The sequence below is a fragment of the Abramis brama genome (genome assembly GCF_963993115.1).
Source record: "Abramis brama genome assembly, chromosome: 2".
In the NCBI taxonomy this organism is placed as follows: Eukaryota; Metazoa; Chordata; class Actinopteri; order Cypriniformes; family Leuciscidae; genus Abramis; species Abramis brama.
In genome coordinates this window covers 39,047,820-39,065,996 of record NC_139964.1, presented here as the reverse complement: position 1 = coordinate 39,065,996, position 18,177 = coordinate 39,047,820, and the positions used below count along the sequence as shown (strand labels likewise).

Below are 18,177 nucleotides of genomic sequence, written 5' to 3'. Positions count from 1 at the left end.
CGCAGAGGATAGAGCAAAATAAAACGGCAGTCATGATTTAGAAGTCTAAAAGGAAAACTTTTAAAGAAAAACGTCGGAGGATTTCGATATAAGAGAAGAGGAGCTACGTCCTACATCATACATGTCAAAGGTCACCCTTCCGCCGGAACTCAACTCTCGTGAACGTGTGTACGGCCGTTGTCGGAAGCCAGTGATGAATTACTTTGCATCATAATTGTAATTCAAGCTGAAAACAAAGTGTTACTGCTAAAACCCCGTGTAATTCTTGCATATTTTGATTTAGACAAATGCTACAGTTGCATATTTTTTCTTCAAATGTAGATTCTTAGCAAGACGTGCAGAAAACATACCCATTCCCATTGTCACTTTCAAATGCAAATGGGGCCTCATTAAAAAGTGCAAGTGATATTCATTAACACTCGGACCGCCACATTTTATTGATTTATCTGCTCGCAAACCCTAATGCACCCTATGGGCAAGCGAGGTACAAAGGTTTATCTAAATGCTTATTTAAATTATGTGGCTCACGGGGAGAGGAGAACACTAGCTTTAGGCCCTGGCATCTGGAGAGGTAACATTTACATAAGCCTTTCTGCATGAGGTGCTTCATTATTTCAGTCATAATATCCACGCTTTGAACTACACCACAAAACAACTAGTTGAGGATGTTTAAGGGAACGAAGGAGTCATGCCTGAATCACGTATGCCTTTTGTTTCAATGTTTGAATTTACGGCATCGCATAAATTCTCTTAAGTTGTCCTGTTACTGAGCTATGTCAGAATATGTCCTGGTCAGTGTTTTTTTTTTTTTTTTTGTAAAGCTCTTATCACAACACATATTGCTCCAATGTAGCTTTACACAGAATAATGTCATGAACCCCTTACTGAGGCCAAGCTGTTTAAGTAGTTGTTTGAGGAAAAAACATTGGGAGGAACCAAAACTCGACTCCCCTTTTGTTATTTTGATGAGATAATTTTATATAATTAATTTATTGAGACATTTCTGCCTTGTCCACATTTTGTCTTGCAAGAAAATTAATATTCCAGGCAGAAAAACCTGTAAAACAATCTCAAGTCATAATAATTTTAAGAAATAAGGTAACCAATTAGATCTGACCTTGCTCACAGCAAAACTGTAAATGCATGTCTTTCTGCTCAATCATGAGGATTTAGATCATGAAAAGCTCCTGTCGGAGAGATTCCTCCTGATCTTTGCCTCTTTCCTGCTCCTTTTCTCTCCGTTACCATACCCTCCAGTAGAAACAAGGTGCCCCTGTGATTAAGGGCCAGTGTGGTGCCACCCTTGTCATTAGAATAAAAGAAAGTGAGCGTGAGCTCCACAGGGGCTAATGAACGCCATGCATCACGCTAGGCTTAAGGACATATCTGTGGCATCATTAACTAACAGTGCAGAAAGGCCAGGGCGAAGGTTGGCAGCCTGAAGACAGGTCCCTAATCATCAGCCAGAAACCAGTGCGTTTGAACGTGACTCTCCAGCTTTAGTTTTATACTATTTGAGGTAGTTACATTTATTCCTTTAGTAGATGCTGTTCTGATGAATCTTCTTGTTATTGGGTGGGTCATCAATATATTAGATTACTATTAATGTATACAATACCTTTGCTATCATTCGCTTGACCTCATGATGTTACAAACCTGTATGACTTTCTTTCTTCTGTGGAACACAAGAAAATATATTTTGAATAATGTTTTTTTTTTTTTTTGTCCATACAATGAAACTCATAGGGGTTCAAAATTCTAACAGTGCTGTTTTATATTTTTAATTATATATATATATATATATATATATATATATATATATATATATATTATTTATTTATTTATTATTTTTTTTTTTTTCAGGATTCTTTGATAAATAGAGAGTTCAACATTTATTTGAAATATATATATTTTTGTGTAACAATGTAGTTGCAAAAAAATCTTCACTGTCTAAAAAGTCTTTTGATCAATTCAATACATTGTTGCTGAATAAAAGTATTAATTCAGATTAATTTAGAAAAAATCTTATACATTTTTTTTAACAGTAGTGGGTGATATATATACACATTTATTAAATCTTTATACATGTTAATAAGATTACTTATATCCTCAATTATAACTGGTCATGTAAACATACTCAATGTAAATTAATCTGATTAAAGATAATTAAAATAAAACTCAAAATCAGTGATTTTGTGCCTCTTTGTGCTGGAACAGTGCATATAAAAATAGCTTACCAAAATAGATATATTGCTTAATTATGTATCCAAGAACCAGAGAGATGAGTCTGCCAAAAAAAAACAAAAAAAAAAACGAAAAAAAATACCTAAGTGAGAGTATTCCCTTTCTGGGAATAATTGTGTTTGCTTTTTATATAATTTATATTTTCAGCTGGGAGATTCTGCCCAATTCAAGTGCACTAGACACAACATAAACACATCCTTCTGTCTGCATCACCATGCATCCTCATAGCTACCCCTTTGAGTAGGTGTTTTTTAGTCAGTGACCTTTCCAGGGACTCTCTGACAAACCAGTAAGAAAGAATGGATGGAAACAATGTCACATTGGCCTCTATTTCTCTCTTCCCAGCTCTGCCTGCCCCAGGAGGGTCCTGAGAGGCCCCTGGCACGAGAGCACCGTCTCAGCTCTCATTAGTGCATCATGATGAAACGAGTTGTAACGCATGTCATCAGCACAGGCTACGCTAAGTTAATCCGAGGGCCTGCCTTGTGAATCATGCATGACCCCCGTCTGCCTCGGTGCTAGTTGCAGGCCCAGAAGACTATGGAGGCGCTCACCTCATAGGAAGCATCAAAGATTTACAGGCCTACGTCTCTTCCTGCGAACTCCCCACCTTTCCATCTACTGACCTCCGCTCTCCTCTGGTGTGAGATCTTTGCCACCCTCACTGGGCCACCATCATCTCCTTTCGATTACACACATCTGTGCTCTGCTTTACTCTTTTTACTGTGATCTCTTTTGCCAGGACTGAAGGGGAAAAATATGGTCTGAGAAAGAGAAGAAATGAATGAGAGCATGAAAGAGTGTGAACAAGGGAGCTCATGAGATTACAGGGGTGTTACAGCATGGTGTCATTAACATTTTAGACCCCAGAATCTCTTGCCCGTTGGCTCTATCAGTGGAAGCAGAACACATGCTTCAGTCATATGCGTCAGTATTTCCCACGACACTGAAACAGACAGGCGACAAGCATCAAGCCCTTCAGTCACAGGTACTGCTGAGATCAACCCCGCTCTGCATGTTACACAAAAGCGAAAATTTGGATTTGTTTGTGTTGAAAATATGGGAGTAGTTCTCCTTCTATTTTTTATATAATTCAAAAATGTGCAATCGCATTCAAAAGTTTGGGGGTGGTATAAGATTTTTTTTTAAAAGAAGTATTTTATGCTAATCAAGGCTGCGTTCATTTAATAAAAAGGAGATTTTAAAAAAAATATTATTATGTTCTGTTTAAATGTAGTATAAAAGTTTAATTTACTAATTAAAAAAGCTGAATTTTCAGCAGTCATCACCTCAGTCTTCAGAAATCATTCTAATATGCTGATTTGGAGATCAAGAAACAATTGTTATTGTTATCAATAATGAAAACAGTTCTGCTGCTTTATCCATCCATCCATCCATCTTCCTCCGCTTATCCGAGGCCGGGTCGCGGGGGCAGCAGTCTAAGCAGAGATGCCCAGACTTCCCTCTCCCTGGACACTTCCTCCAGCTCTTCCGGGGGGACACCGAGGCGTTCCCAGGCCAGCCGGGAGACATAGTCTCTCCAGCGTGACCTAGGTCTTCCCCGGGGTCTCCTCCCAGTGGGACACGCCCGGAACACCTTCCCGGGAAGGCGTCCAGGAGGCATCCGAAACAGATGCCCGAGCCACCTCAGCTGACCCCTCTCGATGTGGAGGAGCAGCGGCTCTACTCTGAGCTCCTCCCGAGTGACCGAGCTTCTCACCCTATCTCTAAGGGATCGCCCAGCCACCCTGCGGAGAAAGCTCATTTCGGCCGCCTGTATCCGGGATCTTGTCCTTTCGGTCATGACCCAAAGCTCATGACCATAGGTGAGAGTAGGAACGTAGATTGACCGGTAAATCGAGAGCTTCGCTTTGCGGCTCAGCTCTTTCTTCACCACGACAGACCGGTACATCGACCGCATTACTGCAGAAGCTGCACCGATCCGTCTGTCAATCTCCCGTTCCATCCTTCCCTCACTCGTGAACAAAACCCCAAGATACTTAAACTCCTCCACTTGAGGCAGGAACTCTTCACCAACCTGAAGTGAGCAAGCCACCCTTTTCCGACTGAGGACCATGGCCTCAGATTTGGAGGTGCTGATTCTCATCCCAGCCGCTTCACACTCGGCTGGTCCTGATTTGATGAGGCCAACACGACAACATCATCCGCAAAGAGCAGAGATGAAATCGTGTTGTCACCAAACCTGACACCCTCCACCCTCCTGGCTGCGCCTAGAAATTCTGTCCATAAAAATTATGAACAAAACCGGCGACAAAGGGCAGCCCTGCCGGAGTCCAACATGCACCGGGAAGAAGTCTGACTTACTGCCGGCAATGCGAACCAAGCTCCTGCTTCGGTCGTACAGGGACCGGACAGCCCTTAGCAAAGGACCCCGGACCCCATACTCCCGGAGCACCCTCCACAGGCCGCCGCGAGGGACACAGTCGAATGCCTTCTCCAAATCCACAAAGCACATGTGGACTGGTTGGGCAAACTCCCATGAACCCTCCAACACCCTGTAGAGGGTATAGAACTGGTCCAGTGTTCCACGGCCCGGATGAAAACCACACTGCTCCTCCTGAATCCGAGGTTCTACTATCGGCCGAATTCTCCTCTCCAGTACCCTGGCATAGACTTTCCCAGGGAGGCTGAGAAGTGTGATCCCCCTGTAGTTGGAACACACCCTCCGGTCCCCCTTCTTAAAAAGAGGGACCACCACCCCGGTCTGCCATCCCAGAGGTACTGTCCCCGACCGCCACGCGATGCTGCAAAGACGTGTCAGCCAAGACAGCCCCACAACATCCAGAGACTTGAGGTACTCAGGGCGGATCTCATCCACCCCCGGTGCCTTGCCACCGAGGAGTTTCTTGACTACCTCGGTGACTTCAGCCCGGGTGATGGACGAGTCCACCTCTGAGCCCTCAGCCTCTGCTTCCTCAATGGAAGACGTGACGGCGGGATTGAGGAGATCCTCGAAGTATTCCTTCCACCGTCCAACGACATCCCCAGTTGAGGTCAACAGCTCCCCACCTCTACTGTAAACAGCGTTGGTAGGGCACTGCTTCCCTCTCCTGAAGCGCCGGACGGTTTGCCAGAATCTCTTCGAGGCCAGCCGATAGTCCTCCTCCCAGGCCCGAGTTTTTGCCTCCGCAACCACCCGGGCTGCAGTTCGCTTGGCCTGCCGGTACCCGTCAGCTGCCTCAGGAGTCCCGCAAGCCAACCAGGCCCGATAGGACTCCTTCTTCAGCTTGATGGCATCCCTTACTTCCGGTGTCCACCACCGGGTTCGGGCCTCGACAGGCACCAGAGACCTTACGGCCACAGCTCCGAGCGGCCGCTTCGACAATGGAGGTGGAGAACATGGTCCACTCGGACTCAATATCTCCAGCCTCCCTCGGGATCTGGTTGAAGCTCTGCCGGAGGTGGGAGTTGAAGATCTCTCTGACAGGAGTCTGTCCAGCTTCCTCCCCCGCCATCGGATCCAACTCACCACCAGGTGGTGATCAGTTGACAGCTTCGCCCCTCTCTTTACCCGAGTGTCCAAGACATACGGCCGCAGGTCAGATGAAACGACCACAAAGTCGATCATCGACCTACGGCCTAGGGTGTCCTGGTGCCACGTGCACTGATGGACACCCTTATGCTTGAACATGGTGTTCGTTATGGACAAACTGTAACTAGCACAGAAGTCCAATAACTGAACACCACTCGGGTTCAGATCAGGGGGGCCGTTCCTCCCAATCACGCCCCTCCAGGTGTCGCTGTCGTTGCCCACGTGGGCATTGAAGTCCCCCAGTAGAACGACGGAGTCCCCAGTTGGAGCACTTTCCAGCACCCCTCCCAGAGACCCCAAGAAGGCCAGGTACTCTGCACTGCCGTTTGGCCCGTAGGCACACACGACAGTGAGAGACCTATCCCCGACCCGTAGGCGCAGGGAAACGACCCTCTCGTTCACCGGGGTGAACTCCAACACATGGCGGCTGAGCTGGGGGGCTATAAGCAAACCCACACCAGCCCGCCGCCTCTCACCATGGGCAACTCCAGAGTAGTGAAGAGTCCATCCTCTCTCGAGGAGTGTGGTTCCAGAGCCCAAGCCGTGCGTAGAGGTGATCCCAACTATCTCTAGTCGGAACCTCTCAACCTCACGCACAATCTCAGGCTCCTTCCCCGCCAGCGAGGTGACGTTCCACGTCCCTAGAGCTAGCTTCCGTGTCCAGGGATCAGGTTGCCGAGGTCCCTGCCTTCGACTGCCGCCCGATCCTCTCAGCACCGGCCCCTTACGATCCCTCCTGCAGGTGGTGAGCCCACGGGAAGGCGGCCCCACGTCGCTCCTTCGGGCTGAGCCCGGCCGGACCCCGTGGGGGGAGGCCCGGCCACCAGGCGCTCGCATACGAGCCCCAACCCCAGGCCTGGCTCCAGGGTGGGGCCCCGGCTGCGCCATACCGGGCGACGTCACGGTCCTCGATATAATTTTTCTCATAAAGGGCTTTTAAACCGCTCTTAGTCTGACCCGTCACCTAGGACCTGTTTGCCTTGGGAGACCCTACCAGGGGCATATAGCCCCGGACAACATAGCTCCTAGGGTCATTCGGGTACTCAAACCCCTCCACCACGTTAAGGTGGCAGTTCAAGGAGGGGTCTGCTGCTTTATATTTTTGTGAAAACCGTGATACATTTTTTTCATGATTCTTTGATGTGAAATGAACAGCTTTTATTTGAAATAGAAATAAATGTATTTATTGTCACGTTTGATCATTTTAATGCTTAATTATTTGTTTCATATTATTGTAGTTATATTTATACAATTTAAACATCTTATCATCATGACATCATATGACAAAAACAATCATTTTTAACAGGAAATAAAATAAATGCGGTTTCAAGAAATTATAATGCCTCTTCCTGAAGTAAAAAAGGAAACAGCAATGTAGTTTAACCATTAAGATGAATTAAATGCAAATGAATTACAGAAGAATAACACTAGTTATCTGCTCAGCTATAAAGTGCTGTGGTAAGTTCATTAAGATGGTCCTCAGTCATAACATTTAAATATCTTCAGGCGAAACATTTCTCTGTGCGTCTTCTTTTTTACACCTTGACTTAAATCCTAATTCTAAGATTAAAGCCAGTTTAAGGAACCCTAATGTTATATTAAAACAGATTTAATCACCGCAACTGCTTTCGAAATCACTTACCATATATTAGCATGCAGAAAAGAATGTCTGAAATATGCTAAAAAGGACAAAAATATATATTTTTGTGGTCCGCTGAGTAGATGTGTACATATATTACTACAGGTTAATGAAACTGCGGATCTCTTAATTTTTCATATGGTTAGTGCATGTGTAAATATTTAATGAAGACTTTATGCTCCAGATATTTTAATAAAAAGGTTGATAAATCTGGATTATAATCAGATGGTTTTCTGGGGGTGAATGAAGGAATCTAAATCTCCTGAACGGCAGAATGACCTTCTATTTTTTACAGAAACTTACTGTACACAGAGATGTCGGAAGCATGTTTTATCCTTTGTTTTATGCCTGCTTCTTTTTTTCACCCTAATTGACTAAAATATAGTTGGTGATTCTGACTTCCCTTGATGACTAGAGCATCTAAATGGTAAAGAAAGTGTAGTTACTTTTTGGAAACAACGAATCTGCGTGAACTGTGTGACAACGAAAGTGTTGCTCTAATTATCTTCCCCCTGACTGACCTGCCAGAGTGATCTTAAAAACAACAGTCCAGATTCAGTCTGGCCACTTTTAATTAACACAAAACGATGCATCACATGGTTTAATTAATATTTCAGCACCCACTTCGCTCCCGTTTGCCACTTAGATAAGGCTAATTTGGAAATGACATACCCATAGACCATGAGCCCATGAAAAATGCACCAACCACTTAAAACCAATGCACGACCACGAGGAAGACTCTTTACCCCCTCCCTCGATTCCATCACGAGTTTTGACTTTAACTTATAGTGAAACTGGATCATATTTTCAGAATGAATGCCCCAAACTAATGCAACCGCTTTCTGCTTCGGCTCTGAAGACATGACGGAATGGTTGGATGGTGAAACATTATCCTCTTTTGAATATCACGCCTCACAAGTGTTCTTCAAACGTAATGCGTGATGAATAATTTACAGGTCACCCCCCTGCCTCCGATATGTATCGTCAGGCCGACTGTCGTCTTCTGAAGTTTCGGGGACACTTTAAAACAGGTCTTATAGCTTTGCACTCAACCCTGATACTCTTTGTTTATGTTGCAAGTGAAGAGATGGACCTGACAAAGCTGAAAGGCTACCATTGATGTTGTTTTTAAGTTGAAATTGAAACAGCGCCCTACTAGTTCAACTTGCCTGGCTACAGATTTCACACTGTTATTGAGATGTGCAGGACAAGGCTAGAGTGGAAACCTATCTGAATGCTGAGACACTAGCTACTGCAAGCAGCATTCACCTCAGTTGAAGTCGGCTGTTCCTTAGCTACCAATTCAAAAAGGTCAGATGAGCAACTGATTGTAAATGGAAGGGACCGATAACTGAATTTTGACACTGAACAAAACATTAGGAAGAAGAAGCTGTCAATGTCAGGAACAATCATTTATTTGGACACTGAATGCCCTGAAGTATGGCCTGAATAACTATAGCTTTAAAATGGCTTCATGTAAAAAAAAAAAATACTACCGATTATTTGAATGCAATAATAATTAAATAATAAATACATAAATAAAAATTTAAATAAATATAAACTTTGCCACTCTTTTCATGATGATGAACAGGTACAAACTTTAATACAACATCATGTTGTATTTATATTATGAAATTGTGGTTTTCCTATTGATGTTTACATTAAGGTTACAAACTGAGGTCTGCAAAAACTTAATTTCATAAGGAAATAGATCCTAACAGGGCTACAACCTTGATCTTTCAGTCAAGAAGGCAGTGCTCAAGCTTGTGTTTGTGGCACTGTACTATCTGATTAGCGCCTGGAGGCCAAACTCCAGTGAAAAATGTCATCCAGACTAACTCTAGCTTGAAGTTCTAACAGGCCTCTGAATGAGGCGATGGCTACTCTCCAGGGTGCTTTCCCACTGCCGCTGCTTTCCTCCTTTGGCTCATTGCCCATTACTAGCTGTGCTCATCACACAGGGACATAAACAGACCAGCATTTAAGAGGGCATGGTGCTAATAGGCCTATACAGTGATGCCTGTCTCCATAACTGAGAAAGCTTGTGAAATATTAAAGGAATAAACAAATACCATCTGATGATGGTGAAAGAGAGAGAGAAAGAGATTGGGCCAGAGAGAGTAGCTTTCCAGCTAACTTCTCCCTTGGTGGATGGAATCGAAATATAGAGTAAAATATAACTTTTTCTTTTAAGAAATATAGGTATTTATTGGGCAGATATCCTTTTTATTTTATCAATAGGCTTTATAGCCTTTTCTTTATAGCAGTGTTTCCCACCCCTGTTCCTGGAGGCACACCACCAATAGTACTGTAATGATACTCCACTGAAGGCAGTTTGAAGAGAACCCAAGTGCAGTTTATTTACCAAACGTGATCAAACGTAAAATAAAGGCATGACATGGCCTGAACGCAAAACAAGAACATAGACATGGAGCTCACCAACAGCAGTTACACGAAACAATACTTGACAAGGAACAAGGCAAACATGAGGGTTTAAATACACAAGGACTAATGACAAGACAAGGGACACCTGTGAACAATGAAACAAAGAACCAATGACAACACATAACACATGGCTGGATCACATGACTAGAACAGGGGATCACATGACAGACATGAATCAGGAACATGAAACAAAACCAAATCGTGACATATCCCCCCCTCTATGGGCGGCTCCCGATGTTTCCACCATGTAAGTACGATTTCGACGCTCCAAAACCCCCAAAGTATCCCTCAGACGCACAAATCCAGTGGAGAATTCGGCCGCCCGATGGAGAAGAGCCAATGGGCTTTTTGGGCTACTTTTGTTGCACAGACCTGGCAACCCTCCTAACGTCCATCTTTCCCCAGGTTGCGAAGGATAGAACGACGAACCAGCAGCAGCCAAGAGAAACGAGACCGAGAGGATGAGCTGATCGGGATATTTAGGGAGGACATGAAGTTTCAGAGAGAGAATGGACAAATTGTTTTCTCTTCTTTACAGATTGGTAGAGAAATAAACTTTAAATTTGTAAATTAAACAATTGTATAGGCTACATTATTTTTATGTAAGTTATAATTTGTAAATGAAACAAAAAATAATTTCTGTACATTTATTTTTGTCATGTCATTTAATTTGTACATTTGATTGAAAATAAATTGTTCTATACATTTTTACTTACAGTAGCCTACTTTTTACAACTATTTACAAGATAAGTTATGTTTAAGATAAGAAAAACTAAATTAACAGAATACATAAAACAGATTGAAAAAAAAAAAAAAAAAATCCTGTAGAATTTTATTGAGCTGAGCAGGAGATCCGGACTGGGCTACACCATAGAGACCCTGGTTAGGGCTCTGCCGGAGGGACATCATCTGGGATCAGTGCATATTTCCACTGTCTACCAACAGGTTTGCAGGGCTGACTCAGTCGACGGGAAGAATAAAAGAAATTAACTCACATACTCAAAAATCAAACCATATAATATTTTAACATGCAAAACTGTCCTATGACGTAAACTCAGGGACGACATTGCCCATCCCTAATCTATAAGACATATTTTTAGTGTTTCTATTATATAGTGTTCATATTTTTTTTAAACAATATCTAATATCATCATCTAATATCCATGTGTAAAAAGTAAGTTTTTCATAAAAAGCAGCCTACAACATTTGCCTCTGAGATGAAGTGGAGTATATATATATATGGATATGAAGTGGAGTATATGTATATATATATATATATATATATATATATGTTCATCATGGTCAATTTATGTACATAATAAAGTCTAAAGAGTTCATAAACTAGCCTATAAACTAAAAATCTAAAATCACACACTGCTGGTGACATATAAGTCAACATTTGAACCTTTATTGTATTTTTTAATTATTATTATTTTCATTTTTATCATTAGATACATTAGATTACTCGATTAAATTGAAACCCAATACTTACATTTAAAAGTATAATCTGGCAAATTCGTCTCCGGCGCGCAAGGAATTCTGGGGTAGGCAAGGCTGCGAAGGATCCTTCTGATGTATCCTGCATTCACGGGAAAAGAAGGACGCATATTTGCAGGCCACATTTTGGAGGAGCCTTCGAAGGACCTTCGGATTGGGACAGCCTTCGTCGCGCCTGGTGACACAATTGGCTATACTTTCCACTTTAAACAAGTCTTGGTGCGTCCTTCGAAGGCCGTGTCGGCCGCGCACTTCGAAGGACGCGGCCTTCAAAGGATGCAGCCCCTGAATTGGGACACAGCTATTATCTGACCTTGTGGTCACTACTAATGAGCTGATGAGTTGAATCAGGTGTGTTTGATAAGGAAGAGTTTGAAAATATGTAGTGTTGGTTTGCCTCCAGGAACAAGTTTTAGCAACCACTGCTTTCTAGGACTGTGGAGGGAGGAAAAAAAGTTGAGTATGTGAGGGGAACATGATCGGGACAACAGCTTATATGTCACAATTACACGTGATCCCCGGAGCGCCACAGCTCTGAAAACAAGATGTAGCTTTGTTGAGTGATTATACTGAGTGACATGGTACACAGTTTAGATGTTTATGTTTCATGAAATATTTCATCTTTTTAAATTTGTAGTTGGTTGTGGCATTTACATGCATACAGAAGGTAGCTTAAAATTTTAGGTTTAATGTCAGGGCAACTTTTAGATAATGAAAGTGAAATGCAAGAGTGCAGGTAACAATAAAGATCTCTACAAACTCTTTGAAATAAAAAGTCAGTGGACTGGCCATCCCCTTTATTTCTTTCACATACACATGTGTAGTCCAATTTTAGCAGTTACATACATATATTCAAGATTTACAGACTCTCTCTTCTGTAAAAACAGCAAAATATTGATAATTAATGTTGCACTTACAGATTGTTCAGACGTTCTCTAAAACAGTGGTTCTTGACCATGGCCTTCCAAACATCCAAGAGTAAGACAGTAAGATGACTTAAATTGATTTCAAATAAGTTGTATTCAATTAATAATTATATATGATACATAGCTTTAAAATAGCTTTACAAATAAATAAATAAATACCATTAAGACATAATACATAAACTGATATTATGTTTTATTTTTTCTCAACAACTACTGTAGATTTTATTGAAGAACATGAAGTTCTTGAAACTTGTTTTCAAACTAAAAAAGCTCGAAAACTTTTCAGAGTATTACCAGACTCACTTGTCTGCAGGCATACTTTAAGTATGGCATTGCAATGCGGTGTCCCTCAGACCTTCTCTTTCGAGGGAACATTGACGCCATGTCATGGTGTTGGCACTAATGACAAAACCCACGCCACCATACTGAGAGGATGTCTGCATCACAGGTTGTGAAAAGTTTGCACAAGCACAAAACTGCAAATACACAAAGGACTCAACCCGAAAGGACCTGAGACCTTGGGGTTGAGCCCACATCCACACTTTAAAACCTGATAAATGTGTGCAAACCATTGCAATGCTGATGACACACAGCTCTTCCTCTCATTTCAACCAGATGATCCCACAGTAGCTGCACGGATCTCAAGCTGTCTGGCGGACATCTCGGCATGGATGAACGAACATCACCTGCAGCTCAACCTGGCAAAGACTGAGTTTCTATGCCTCCCTGCCAATCCATCTCTACAGCACGACTTCACTATCCAGCTAGATTCATCATCAATCACCCCATCAAGGTCGGTCAGAAATCTTGGAGTAATATTTGATGACCAGCTGACCTTCACAGACCAAATTACAAAGACCAATCGATCATCCCGGTTTGCACTGCACAACATCAGGAAGATCAGGCCTTTCCTAACCGAGCATGCAACACAACTTCTCGTCCAGGCCCTGGTCAAATCTAGGCTTGATTACTGCAATGCTCTTCTGGCTGGACTTCCATCATGTGCAACTAAACCTCTACAAATGATTCAGAATGCTGCAGCTCGTCTTGTCTTCAATGAGCCCAAAAGGGCCCACGTCACTCCTCTGTTCATCTCTCTGCACTGGCTACCACTCGCTGCTCGCATCAAGTTCAAGGCATTGACACTTGCTTACAGATCTATCACAGGCTCAGCTCCTTCCTACTTTCACTCGCTCCTACGAGTCTTCATCCCTACCAGAAGCCTACGATCGGTCATTGAGCGACAACTCGTGGTACCATCACAGAGAGCCAAAAAATCACTCTCCAGAACTTTCTCATTCACGGTTCCATGCTGGTGGAATGATCTCTCCACCCTCATCCAGAATGCAGAATCCCTGACAACATTCAAAAGACAACTGAAAACTCATCTCTTCCGTGAGCACTTAATCTCATAAAAAATAAATAAAATCTTTCCTTTTCCCTTTATCCTCCTTTATCTGGCTTATGCTACTCTGAGCAATGCCTGCACTTTGTATTTTGAGCACTTCTTGCATTGTTTTTGCCTCTTGCCTCCACGATGACTCGCTTAATTTAGTCCTAATTTGTAAGTCGCTTTGGACAAAAGCGTCTGCTAAATGACTAAATGTAAATGTAAATGTGTGCGGTAAGGACCAGCCAGCCGCAGCACAAATGTCTCGCAAAGAGCCTTTGAAGCAGCCACACATTGGCTAGAATAGCCCCTGACACCTAGAGGCAAAGTGACACTGCGCAGCTCATAGGCAAAGGAAACCGCATCCGAAACCCTTCGAGATATAGTCTGCTTGGAAGCAGTGGAACCTCGGTTGACAAAGAGTTGATCAGATTTACATCTCTGACCTGAGCGGTGGACATAAATCCTGAGAGCCTGGACTGGACATAACTTTTTAAGCCTCTCCTGCTCCTGAGTTTCAAACGGTGGAGGGGAGGAGGTTTTAAGAACAACAGGATGAAACAGTGATGAAGGCACCTTCGGGACGCAATCTGGCCTAGATGGCAATATCACCTTGACCAGTCCAGGAGCGAAATCCAGGCAGGAGGCGACTGACAGGGCCTGGAAGTCCCCTACACTTTTTAGAAAGGCAATAGCTACAAGCAAAGCCACATTGAGAGACAGAAGATTCTCTGAGGCTGACTCTATGGGTTTAAATGGATTGAAAGATCCCATGAAGGAACTCATAGATAGATTTATGTTTCCCCACCGAAGCCCCTCCAAACTGGTTGTGGCAAGCCAAAATAGTGGCCACATACACCTTGAGGGTCGTGGGGATCAGTCCAGCTGAAAGACGCACTTGAAGAAACTCCAGTACTGAACCAACCAGGCAGCCAACTGAGTTACTGGGTTGCTGGGTTGGGTAACTGGGTTGCTCACACCATGATGAGAAAAGATGCCATTTAAGAGCATATAGCCTTCTTGCTCAGAGAGCCCTAACGTTGAGAATTGTATCTATAACCTCAGTTGAGAGACCAGAATATATGAGCTGGTACCACTAAAGGGCCAAACCCACAGTTTCCAGATCTCTGGCCGGGGGTGAAAGACTGTCCCTCGAACCTGTGACAGACGGTCCCTCCTGGTCGGAATCTCCCAAGGAGAGCCTTTCAGGAAAGATACAAAATCTGCAAACCATACCCGGGCTGGCCAGAACGGGGCTACTAATATTACCCTCGCCAGAGCTCCTGAGAGTGGAGCGATCAGGGGAAAGGCGTACAGATGCAGCCTTGGCCACGTCTGTACCATGGCATCCAGCCCCAGAAGAGCTGGAGGATTGAGAGAGAACCAGAGGAGACAGTGGGTTGACTCCATGGAGGCAAACAAGTCCACTTCCGCCTGGCCGAACATCTGCCATATGGACTCCCTGGGCCTCAGTCCCTGCATCGATAGGCTGTCTGCTCCCATATTGAGGTGGAGAGCATCAGGGAGAGCATTTTGCCATCCGCCCAGAGCAGGATTTGCTGTGCCAGCCTGAACAGAGGGCGTGAACGCAGCCCGCCCTGGTGATTTATGTAGGTGAGCACCGATGTGTAGTCCATCTGTATGTAGTCCATCCATGACAGCATCCCATCCTGTGAGTGAGGCTTCAGTCATGATCTTGCAACAGTAACCCCTAGAGAGGGATCCCATGTTAGAAACCAGGGACTCCTCCATGTAGAAAGGGCACAAAGCGCTTGGCATGTGACCCTTACCATAAACATCGGTTTTAGCAGGGGATGAAACCCTTTGTTTTTGAGCTACCACTGGATGGGCCACATGTGGAGCAAGCCTAACTGTATTATGTTGGTGGCTGCAGCCATAAGACCCAGTAGTACTTGGCATTGCCAGATGGAAATCTCATTGAAATCTTATGGCACCCCTCAAAGCGAACCTCAGGAACTTCCTGTGTTATAGGCAGAATCTCTAAGTGAAAGTATGTATCCTTCAAGTCTATCATGTCAAACCGCATTGAATTTGAGACACGAGAAGCATTAGTGTCAACATCTTGAATCTGTAAGTCTGCTTTTATATTGAATTCTGTTACCATTCTTTATTGTTCGAAGAACCCTGGGAAACATGTTAGGCAGAAGTTTCCATGCTGCCAAACTCTCTGAAAGAGGAACTAGTTTTAGACTTTTTTATTTATAGGGGAGGGGGAACCAACATTATAAATAAGTGGAGACAGGGCGGAAACCTCGCTAGGAGCTGCCGCTGCCCGAAGCACCAGAGGTGGTATGGGTAGTGGGTCGATTCCTTGAAGAGAATGGGAGAGAGAGAGGAGGCCTGACGACAAGCAACACCCTTCTCTCCCCCTAGGGGGCACCTGGCATTCGTCTTAGCTGCACAAGCAGCAATATTCCTCCCTCCTGGAGCTGGGCACAGGATGGGAGTTAGAAGGGCCATCCTGGTGGCCCCGGTGAGGGATTAACTGCTGGAATGCTTTGACTTTCCACTTTGACTTCGAACAGCTCCTCACGATGAGGACTGCCTGCCAGCTGCACTCCAATCGTAACCTCCCTCAACATCTATCTCCTCAAAGCTAGACCCCCCTGAAAGTGTTCCACGTCAAGAGGAGAAGAAATTATGAGCCCCATGATCTCACTGCCTCAGCAGATGCGGGACCAAAACCACGTGGTGCAGAGACAAAGTTTCTTTCATTATCAAAGAGGGTGAGGTGGGAACGGAGCTTTCTCACTGTGAAATGCTTGAAGTGAGGACAATCAGCTCCCTCAAAAGCTTATCGAGTTCGCTCCCAAACAAAGAACACAAAACGTGTGCTCATCATCCCCGGGAATAGATACAGAGATAGACATTTTTGCACATACAGTGAAAGACAAAGCAGCTTCTGAAGACAAGAAGCTGATGAGGATCTTGTGCAGGTGTTATTTGTATACTTGATCATCATCACACACAATGTTGCGTCACCAGACTTTATCCTTGGCCAATGGCTTGGCGTGTTCTACACGTGACTCAGACACCGGCTCATGCTCAAGGTGTTCCCATAGCGTCAACACCATGGCACGGTGTCGACGTTCCCTCGAAAGGGAACCGCTTTGTAATTATTTAATCTGAAATACCATAATTACCATAAATATCATAGCTTCCACGGGGGTCCTTCAAATATTATCTTGTACAGTGAGAATCCTTGGAGTCCAAAACTTTGAGAACAACTGTTCTAGAATGAGACAACTAGCAACTAGCAAGTCCAAACAACTAGCAAGTAGAAAATTATGGTTCATGGCAGTGATGTAAACTGAAGCCTATCTGCTATTGTATAACAAAGGGACAAGCCCTTTGATATGTTCCACTCAATCTTACTGTTTCAATAGGAAATATGTCACCACAGGCACTCGTTAAGTGATTTCATGGTGTCTTCAATGTCATTATGAATTTTGCATGAAACCTTTTGAAATTTGTTTGCTTTCTTTTTACTTTTTAGTTGTGAGTGTACCTCCTTTTCCCAAGTAGGCTCCTAGCGATGCACTAAAGTTAAAAGACTGCTTTACCACAGGAATAAATATACGTCATGGCAAGATTAAAGTAGATGCTGGTTTATAATTAGCTCAGTCGCCCTCAGCAAGAGATCTCTAGTACATCTTTGCCATCTTGATGGAATGTGGATGTCAGCAGGGTTGGCTAGCAAGAACTGAGCAACCTATCAGCTTTAAGAAGAGTAGATTATTCACACACCACCACCACCACCACCACAGCTAGAGCTGTAGAGAAATATTAATGGACTACAAATGTGCATTTTTACTTAAGTACAGATCCAAATTAAGAGCCAAGACTGAGACACAAAGCATGACAACAGGTTGCATTCACCACTCATAGCCTGTCCATAGCAAAGTGTCTGCAGAGGGCGATACAGGATACACTGTCTGCAGGAGCTCCCTCAGGCCCTGAGCTCCATCAGTCCCACTTACATTCTCTCCATTCCATGCTCTTTCCATCCGTGAGGATCTAACCTCTGTGCCGAGCGGCTCTTAATGAACTAAAACATTCCTTCAATCATCTCGCAATCAGCCCAGTCAAGCCTCCTTATCCTTGCGCTGTCACACTGCAGCGGTGGCCCCATTAAACCTCCCAGATGTCTCAGCCCCTCTGTTGATTCTAAATGAATTCATGCAATTACCAGAGTACCCCTTTGCGTCGACAAACATTTTTTGAAAGAGGGTTAGGGGAGGAGGAGAACTTGTTGTAGGACAGGGAGGAGGAAGGGGAAAAAAACACCAGCTCTGACATTTCAGGGAATTTCACAGGGATGGCTAATCGAAAGTGATCAGCGGAAGAGTTTAATATTTAACTAGTCAGCGACGCAGCCCAAAGTTTCTAATGAAATTATAACTCATGCTTGAAAAGCAAAAGTGCATGTGTTGTGGGAGCCTAAATTATTCAGACGCCCCAT

The 18,177-nt window shown here is 43.8% G+C and overlaps 1 long non-coding RNA gene across 2 annotated transcripts in view; it reads right to left on the bottom strand.

Moving 5' to 3' along the window:
- LOC311072684 overlaps window positions 1-18,177 on the bottom strand; it is a 42,364-nt gene that overhangs the window by 17,862 nt on the left and 6,325 nt on the right. The gene's annotated exons all lie outside the window — the stretch shown is intronic.